The sequence below is a fragment of the Pagrus pagrus genome (assembly GCF_965226575.1).
Source record: "Pagrus pagrus genome assembly, chromosome: 20".
NCBI lineage: Eukaryota > Metazoa > Chordata > Actinopteri > Spariformes > Sparidae > Pagrus > Pagrus pagrus.
The window spans coordinates 18,591,750-18,602,148 of record NC_140207.1 but is presented as its reverse complement, the minus strand read 5'-3'; positions in this window follow the sequence as shown (position 1 = coordinate 18,602,148).

The window sequence follows — 10,399 nt, the reverse complement described above, 5'->3', positions numbered from 1 at the left end:
ATCAAAAACTGAGAACTGTTATGAGCTCTACACTGAAATACATTGAAATTACATGTTGCTGTAAGTTTTGTTTGCAAAAGATTGCTAAGAAATCACACACTGATGAAAGTACTTATATCTCACCAAGGTTCACGGTTTATTTATTGTCATTCTACAACATTCTACTATGAAATGTGAGTTGTAGTCCCTTTATGCCACACAAGAAAAAAAACTTTTTTATGGTGGAGAATGCTGGGGATGAGTTCCCAAGTCTCACAGCCTGAGGAAAAAAGCTGCTAGTCTAGCGGTATAGCAGCTGATACTTCTGTATCCTTTGCCACTGCCATGGCATATCACTGATGCTCTCTAGATGGGTACCAATGATGTCCGCGGCTGTTAACATCAGTATGTTAGCATTGTCATTGTGAGCCTGTTAGCATGTTGATGTTAGCATTTAGCACAGAGCACTGCTGTACCTATGTACAGCCTCACAGAGCTGCTTAGATCTCTTGTATCTGCAAGACATATTAAGAAAAAAATCAGTCTCAGTATCAGTCAAGCCACTTAAGTAAACAGTAAAGTAGTTAGTAAAAACTCCGATACTCGATTTGTGTTTGGTTGCACACACACACAAACAGCAACAGTTGGTGTGTGAGAAGCAGGCTGAAGAGGTTAGCAAGCTGTATTTTCCTTTACTCTGAGTATGTGAAAGCTGGAACTTTCATGACTCAGTAAGAGCCAGTCCACCTTTACACACAGTAGGTGGTGAAAAATGCTGTATCTCAATGCTTTAATTCGCAGGATTATTGTCTTCATTTCATGTGCATTTTACCCATTACCCTTCGTTTTGGGTATGAAATTTAGTTTTATGATGCCTTAAAGTTTATCTGGTATGTTTTGAGCAGTCTGCTGTTTTTTGGCATGCTGTGTTCAGACTGCAACACTGTTCCCTCTCAAGCAGAAAAAAAATATCCTGTCATAGTTTAAAGCAACAGGGAATGAAACTGCTTTTCAATACACCACTTTAAGCACTGCTTACCAATGAGCTCTACAGAGCCGTCCTCGGCCCCAGTTGTTTGAAGAGGAAACTTTAACGCTGAAAAGGAAATAGGCTTGCATCCATTTTTGCATGTTTATTGGACAAGTGTGACCTCTAGTTTTTTGGGTGAAATGATAAAAGGATTTTAATCAAATCTAAAAAGTAATAGTAAAACAATACAGGAGTGATGCAATGCCTATTCATACCACTATAATGCAGTCCTAATGGAGCAGGTTTTCATAGGGTTAGTTCAGACAGTCAAGTTGGAGTAATTAAAATTAAACAGACCTTGTACTGAAGGAGACCAATGGGCTTATTTCTATATTCTTTCAGAAGATTATGTTTGTGAACTGCAGGTTCTGCTGTTTGTTATGTGTAATGCTGTTAACATACTGTATATCTATATATAATGCTTCTGCATTATTCACCACCCCATTAGAAGCCATTTAATAGTCAGTGCTATTTGTTTGGCAAATTAAAAGCACCCAGCTCGCCTCTGCTCTTTTAGACTCTTGCGCTCCTTTTCATCTACCGCCTCTATTGTGTCCTTGAGAGCTTTCAGACCCTTTCAAACTAATCAAAGACTATCTGTACAATATGACAGAGGTGAGAAATGTTGAAATGTTTGCACATTAGTCTGTGCATTTACCAGATCATCAGATGAGAGCTGTGGTTAAAGGTTAATGCACCACTCAGGGATGTGTGTGAATGAATGTGCCATGCATGTTCATCCGAAATCATTTGTCCAGAGGTCATTTAATGAGTAGTCTGGGGAGAATGTGTCACAAGTGGGTCAGTCAGAGTCTGCATTAACAAAATTGACCAATACTAGCCACAGTGATGTGCTCCAATGACTTTGGTCCAAATTGTAGGATTCCCAGTAGCATTAGCTCAGCATGATGGACATGTTCTTTATTCCAATCTATCATCTCTTGAGTTCTTAACTGGTAAGACCCCACAAAGGCGAGCGCAAACTCAAAGAGTAGTCCCACTAACCTTACCTTACCATAGCAGGAACTTCACAAATCATGCCACAACTACAAAAAAAGCCACTTGAGAATTATGATGTGGGGCTCTGAAATAGTGCTTTTTAAACAAAAACAGTCTGCAGAGGCATCTGACCATTCTGTGACTCAATTCTCCAATGAAAGCAATCTCAGTGAAATCCCACAGGTGGGTTAGCTGATTGTTAAAGGGAGGTAATTAATATTGTAAAAAACAACAAAAACAACAAAAACCAAGGACACACAAGAATAATTAAATAAGACTACGTCATTTTTGGTCCACTACCTGCAAATACAACAATAAGTCAATAAGTTCTCATAAGCTTACATACAATCAGACTTCTTTTTTAATTGCCCCGTGCTGAATGCCCCCTTAAATGCATGTTAAAGGCGCTTCTGCATTTGCTTCACTTTTCAGGCTGGAAAGCTGCGTCCATTTTTTTTTTTTCACAGTGAATGAAACACACATACGAAAGGAAAAAAAATATCCTCATGAAGCATGAATGAAGAGTCCCTTCGGATGCCCCTTCAGATGAAAAATTAATGGTGTCATAAGCTTTAAGATTTTGGCAAAAGGTCACACCAGAGCAGCACTTGCGCAAACCAGAGGGGTATTTGAAACAAACAAAGAAGCACCTGGGGGGCACTTGGACTTTGAGGTGGTTTAATTTGAGGCTTGCACTTGAGTGGCCCAAGTGCCCCTCTGCTGTGAGGTGAAGCATACCCTGGTTAAATGAATAGTTTTACATTTGCACTTCCTCACTTAGAGCAGAAAGGGCAAGAGGCAGTTATCCTCTGAGTAACATTTCAAAGTATTATGCAACAGATTTAACCATGGTAATAAGAGCAAACCACAGCTGAAACCAAGATGGTAGTCTGTCTGTCCTGCATCTGTGCCCACACTGTTTCACGCAGCCGCAGATAATACAGAATAAAGCAATAAAACTGGTGCACAGACTCCCATTTTACATCAGCAGTCATTACGTCTCATTGCAATGGCACTCAGGTCATATGACAACAACATCAAGCACTTGTACTGAAATGCATCCAGACAACAATGAGCAATCATCTCTGCAGAAAACCACAAAAGAAGCACAACTGACCACTGACACACTACACACACACACACACACACACACACACACACACACAAAGTATGTTCCCAATGGCTCTAAACTAAAACAAACTGCATTTTCAAATAGCACTTGTATATGTAAGCTGTACCCCCATACAGCCTTAATGATTAATGATAAATCAATTGAAATCAATGATTCATCCCAGAATGTAGTTAATTGATATTTTGTTTCATGGGTAAGATATGTATGTACTCTATATAGTATTTGATAGCGTATATCTTGTATTATTGAACGGACTTCTTTTGATATATAAAGCATTTATGACTGATAGTTTCTTGAATGCCTCTCTTCTATTTCTGCTACTGTAATAGACAGACTGACATAATGTTACCAGCCATAGCTCCTAGAAAAAGATATGCATGTGTTTCATGTTTTTCATGCCAGACCTTGACAACACTGACAGACCAATATCTACTCGTTATTAAAATTGTTCCATTACCGCTCCTCTTTCTCCATCTCCTGAGCATTTTGTTCCAGAATTGCTTCCCTGCCCTTTTGCTCGACTCATCCGAAAAAAAAACCTTATGTGCTGTTGCTGTACCATCCTTATCCTTCCTCTGTCATTCCCTCCACTGTGTTATTCCTTTTCATTCTGTCCCTTGCTCTTTTCTGGCATTAGTTGCTCAGCAACATCAAGTGGTATTTGGTGGAACAGAAAAAAACAGAGGAGAAGAAACAGCACATTCAATGTGAGGGGTCTTTTGTCATTCTGCAGAGCCGGCTGGTCTGAAAAAGTACTTGGATCATTGAGTGGACCTCAGCTAAGTCATTTTCTGACTGAAGTTTTTCTACGTGCAGTTTAAAAAGTAACACATTATATTTCAAATGGAGCTATTTAATAGCACCCTGTAGAGTTTTTGACCATGTGTGGGGCAAATTTTTTTTAAAGGAAACCTATTATGCTTTTTCGTTTTGTTTTTTTTTTCCTTTCCTGCGGCGTGTTTTATAATATAAGGACTTGTGCATGTAAAAAGTCTGGAAAGTTGAAAAGGTCAAAATCCGCACTAACAGAAGCTCCTCTTGCCCACAGAAAACACTGCTCCTGAAGTGCCTGTAACACCTCGTCAGTTGTTCGGGGCGGGGGTCATTTTAAATATTCTAAAAAGTGTCTTGTGAGGTAGGCATGTTTGTCAGGCCTCAAGGGTCCTGCTGCCTTACACAGGTGTTTTCACCTATGGCTAATTAGACCTGCTCAGGTTGAAGCTGGGCGGAGATACGCTGCAATTATGTGATGATGCCAGACTTCATGGAATAAGAAGAACAATTGCACTCCAGAACCCGAGCAACACAGTGTCACTTTGTGCAGCTTGGGCGTGGTTTGCAGCATCTACCAACTTTCATTGTTGGCCCTGTGCAGCAGGGTAATGAAAAAAAATACCATATCTCCCAGGATCATTAACAACACCCTTGAATAAACATGTTTCACATAGCTTGTTAAGGATGAACCCATATGGAAAAGGTACTATACTGTCTCTGTCAACATGCAAAAGCTGTAAAAATAATATATCTCTACCACCCGCTGATAAAAAATTCAACATCATACCTGCTGCCTTATATGCTGCCTGCATTTCATCTCAGCAGTGGCACCCTTGCATGACAAAAATGTGGGAATGTCGATGGAGGTGCAATTTGTTCCTTTTTTAACAGGTGCAATACAATTTACAGAAAAGTCGGAGTTCTAAGTCAAGCACAGTCTATACTTGCCTGCACAGTTTTGAGAAGAAGTCTAATCATCTAAAGACAACCAAAATCTCTGATGTGGGTTTACCATGGCCTTGAAGGATAAACACAATATGATCCTTTCAGAGAGGACTGTTTTCAATTTCAGCGTCAATTAATAATGGCTGAATTCCATTTAGCTTTGTCAGTTTCAGGGTCTTGCTGACATGCTGATGACAGTAGGCCATTCATTGTATCAATCCTGTCCGCACTTTCCCTTTCATGACATGCCAAAATGTCTACTTGTGAAATTGTATTTCAGGGATCAAAGTGTTTTAATAAGCTGAATTTGAATCTGTCTTGGTTTACAATGGAAACTGACAAGATACTTGTCATTATAAATGATGTCTTTTAAATTAACAATTTGAAAATGTCAAAGACTGTTAAAAAATATTTGTCAATAAGAGATTTAGTCCTATGTAGAGCAAATTGAGGTTCATCTTTTAATACCGCTGACCAAAATATATAATTTTTGGAAACATGATGGAGCACCACCTTTCTCCCCAGTGTCCTTGGATTTTCAAGAAGTAAACAAGTGAAGGATTTTCACCACAACACATTTAATCTTAAAAAAACAGAGGGCTCTATTCTATTAGCTAACATGCATATGTCACTGACTCTACTTTAGCGAAGAATATTGTTAATATTCATGATCACTTCAGGATATAGAACAGTTTACTTGACAGGGTTTCTCTACTTCAAATGAAGCTCAAGAACTTTCAACAACAACACATTGATCCCAGTGTGCCCAGCTAATTACAATGTACAGTGCACCAATTAGCTCTTATATAATTGCCTCTTGAATGCTGGAAGTTGAGTGGCCTCTGGAGTATGCTCCTCCTTTGTTTGAACCAAATATAGGTCTCTTTATCATCCCCTACAATAAAATATGCCTTTGCTTATTAGTCACAATTGATATCCAAAAAAGGACTGGCCACATTTTAATCTGATTTTAATGCATTCTTCCTTTGCATCTGACACTTACAAGATTATGCTAATCTAGCCAAAGAGTTAGAGCAATTAACTGAAAACCAAACAAGCCTTTCTACTTTAAGCTACTATAATGAATTTCTGTGTATGTCTGGGAGGAAAACCGAGGATTCTCCCTCTGGATTTCCTGGAAATAAATACTGAACCACAATAGAATGCACATAAATTTCTGTCACATAAGAATAACTACAGTATGCACGTGGAAAGATACACAGTACATTGCACAAACAAAAATAAGTTTTGAGTTAATGCTTTAATTAATAGCAATTAGTTAATTATTTATAAGAGTTTTGTCATTTGCTTTGTAAAAATCACAGTCCTGTCGCCAGTGGATCTTAGCTGCATGGCCAACTGTTGTATAAGTGGATGTACTGTATAAACAGATAACGAATTTTAACATAGTAAAACCCAAAATAAAATAAAATATGTCCTCAGGAGGAGTTATAATTCTAACAGGAATGAAGTGTACATTCATAAAGTACTTGGTTAGGGTGGGAAAAAGATCATGTTTTGGCTTAAAATACCTGTTTTGTGTCACAAGGTCTAGTCAAAAACACCTGTTTTTTGTATCCGTAAACATGTCCGTAATTTTCCCGAAGCCTTGAACTGTGGTCACTGGCTTGGAATCTCTGTTGCCCATAACTCCACCACCATCCCCTCCACCTACCAATATGACAGTCAGGTCATAAACATGTTGTGTGAATGTGATATTATATGTTTTGTGGAAATGTCAATATGCTACGTAGGCCTATGAAACGTACAGATAGGAACATGAAATGTTAACTGCCAACATTTTGTTCCTGATGACTGGGCTGATTATAAACAATTTATTAAATATTTGTATATATTGTAAATGCTAAATAAGGGTGCTCGAGCTGAAGTGTTACAATTACCATTACTTATAATTCAAGTTCAATGAGCACAAGATTAGCCTTTCAGTGGTGCTCTGTGGGTTTTATCTCATTCAGAATGTCCACACAGAGTAATTTGCATAATGTGCACTCAACCAGTCAACCTGGGATGACCCTGCCAATGTGACCCCACACGATGGGGGCAAGCATGCTGTGGAGGGAGGGTGGAGGTGGGTTCCGACATAACCAAGGCATGAGGGATGGCTTCATCCACGCATTTGACACTGGATGAACTAGGTGTTAATAGAATGACAGTGCATTCCATCAACAGTGGTGCTTCATGATTCATAATAGACTGAACACAGCAAACGTAAGAGGCTTGTCTACAGGCTTGTCTTTCTTCTATCTTCTCTCTTTGCTGGTATGTCCTCTGTTCAGGTCACTTATCATGCCATCTTACTGTTTTTCCTCTGTTTGACATGATACTGTGTACAGTGTGCTGCAGAGGTCTATGGACAAGCAATCTTACTACCTCCTTGCATGATGAAGAAGACTTGTCAGTTTGCCCATGTTGAACCACAAATACTACAAATACTAATTATAAAATGCAACAAAAGTTCAGCAGTTAATGGTCCAATATTGGCCCAATGTATCAGTCAAATATATATTAGGCATCCAATTTTCACCTCCAATGCAACTTAAGCATCCTCAGACACATCTGAATCCGGTGATAACCACTTCTCACCCACCAAAACTCTCATTTACTTGTTTTCCTCTATTACCAGCACTCCAACTCTCCCCACCTACACTTTTAATCAAAAGCTGGAAACAACAAGTTGAGGCCTATTTTGTGGGGGACTGTTGAAAGTCACTCTTGGAAAACAGAGGAAATCAAGTTGATAGAAAGAAGCTACAACAGCAGAGTAAATTACATAATTTCATCCCAAAATGACTCCTGGAATATATTGATTATCACATGCTGATCAAATCTCAAAGCCTAAGGTTATTCAAGGTTAGTTGTTTCCATTAAAGCTCCGGCAATATCTCTGCTGCTGATAATGATATTTGTGGATCTATTAAAACGCGCTCCATCTTCCTAAGGAGATTAAGGTTGGAACTGTTGAGAGGCCAACGAGGTGAACATTAAATTGTTATTAACAGCAACTCTTCATGTTAATCATCAGCTCTCATCAGTGTTGAATACTCTACTCTAGTGGTAATTTGCTGAATAGATGTTCTGACTGTGTTGTTTTGTGGTTTGAGAGAAAGCGTAATAGTTTTTAAAGTGGATGGCAGTTGCTTTTTGTCATCCTCTCCAAAACCAAACAAAGCAAAAGTGTGAGGAATGGATCTATCACTGTGTTGATCTGACATAAGCTACAAATGACAGCATTTGCAGCTTACTACTAAATCCAGCAGTAACCTAATGTGACTTGGAAGGTCAGGGGCATCTATTCTACAATATTGGGAGTGAGTGGTTGCATAGAGAAAGACAAAATGACCTAAAAATCCACTTTGTAATGGTATTTCTCCTACCTGGAAGCCAGTCCTGGATGCTATAACAGTATATCAGATTGGAGGTATCTGATCATACACCTCGTCATAGGTCTACTTTCAACTATCGACACTGACAATAGAAGAACAATGTTTTCTATAATTTCTGCATCAACTGGTGAAGACGACAACTTCTTCTGTACAAAGCCTTAGCCTCAGTTTTTTAGAAAATATTCAGCTAGCTACCTAATGCATTTTTAAGACCTCTGTCACTTGTTTTATGAGGTCGCTGAAAACATTAATGTGTCAACCAAATCATGAACCTAACACTATGTTGCCTAGCTAACTGGCTACAGTTGAATATGCCAGTGGCAGGTTTTATTTCACCTGAAAAAATTGACTGGGAGGACACTCACTTCACCTGCTGTGTGAAAAAAGCATTAGCCTAGCTTGTTAGCGTGAGATAGGGAGGTAGCTTTAAACTCTAGGATGCAGTTTTTCAGTCAACAGTAATCATTATTTTCCTTTGCCCCCACCACCACCCCACTACTCTCCCTCCCATGCATGCCAGGGCAGATTTCAGACTTGGTTGTGAAGGATGGAGCATGCAGTAGCTTTGGTTTCCTGGTTATTTCATGGCTTCAATAGCACACACTCTTTCTGTGCGTGTGTATTAAGGTGAGGGTCAGTTCATTCTCTCAAAAGCCCTGAGGAAAGAAGAGCTGTGACTCCTTTGACCAAGCTGCGCAGATGTAAAATTACCCCAGATATGTGTCATTAAAATGTCAGCTCGGCTGGCTTGTGGTCAAATACCCAATAATAGTCCATTTTATCTCTGCAGCTGAAGCTCTCAGTTCACCACTGTCCCTGAGTGTTTGAATTTCCTGTCAATGGGAAACTGCCTCCCTAGTTTTTCAAATCTAAACGCTGAAATATTTTCTGCTTATGGCCGGAGTCTTCATTAACTGGAATTTATTGTTAATAAATACAGTTACAGTCAGGGGTAGAGGGCTCTGCCTTTCTTTATAGCCGTCTTTAGCCAACATTGGCTTAAGTGACGAGACTGTTACATGAAATTCACAATGTGCAAAGGAGCTTGGTGTCTTTACTTTAGAAATTTGTATGGACATAAATGGTTCCTCCTCGAACTTAAAAGAAGGAATAATAATACCTCTATATTTAAGACTTTAAGATTCAAGGAGTTGGGTTTTTTTGCGTCACATAAACATAAGTACTGGCTGAATGAGGATGTTACACATTATGGGGATTTCAAATTAGAAAAACAACCTGTAAGTCTTGGGGCACATTGTTTCTCTGACAGTTTTACCATCTCATACAATACACTAGGTCATAGTGGGCAACAGCAGGCGTCCCAACTTCCAGAGTGTATACGACACGTATCAATCCACATGTACATTAGAGCATAATGTACAATCAGGCAGCATGCAATCCAAAACACACTGTGCTGCCTTGGTGGGCTTTTTCAACTCAAAGGATTAGACCACTGATGTGTGACATCATCAATTTTCAGCTCAAATAAGGGATTTAGCGCAAATAAGTATTTCATTGCCTGGTCAAATAGAAGTGCACAACAATTCCATCTGATGCTAGTACCAACTGTTTAGTGTAAATCTATGGATTTAATATAGATTCTTAATGTGAGTCAGATGAATGTGTTCTGCAGATCAACACAATTTCAATGAAGAAAAATGAAATTGTAATGGGATATAGAAAGTCTAATCATTTTCAAAAAGAGTGAAAACTAAAGAGGGTTTGGACATAATGTAAGAGCTGCAGAATGATGACAGCTCTTTGCTGGTGTGTAGTTGATTTCCAAATGAAAATGCCAATCTTTCAGGTAGAATATTTTCCCTCCCTGAGTGTGACGGGACTTCAGATGGCTGTGATGTGAATAAGGCTGTAGGGGAGATGTGGGCTAAATATCAGATCCATCAGAAGCAGGTCGATAGGTGTGACCTTGTGTAGAACATTCTCCCTAACTTGTCTCGGAGGGAACAAATTTCTCATCACTGTGACAACAGAGGAGCATCCTTTTAGGACAAAACTGTAGATGGGATATATAATCCTTTTAGATTTTACGGCTCCCCTTATTCGTGTCTGCCATCCAATGTTGGAAGAAGAAAAAGTACCAATATTGCACTGTGAACAAACTCCAGTTCAAATAGA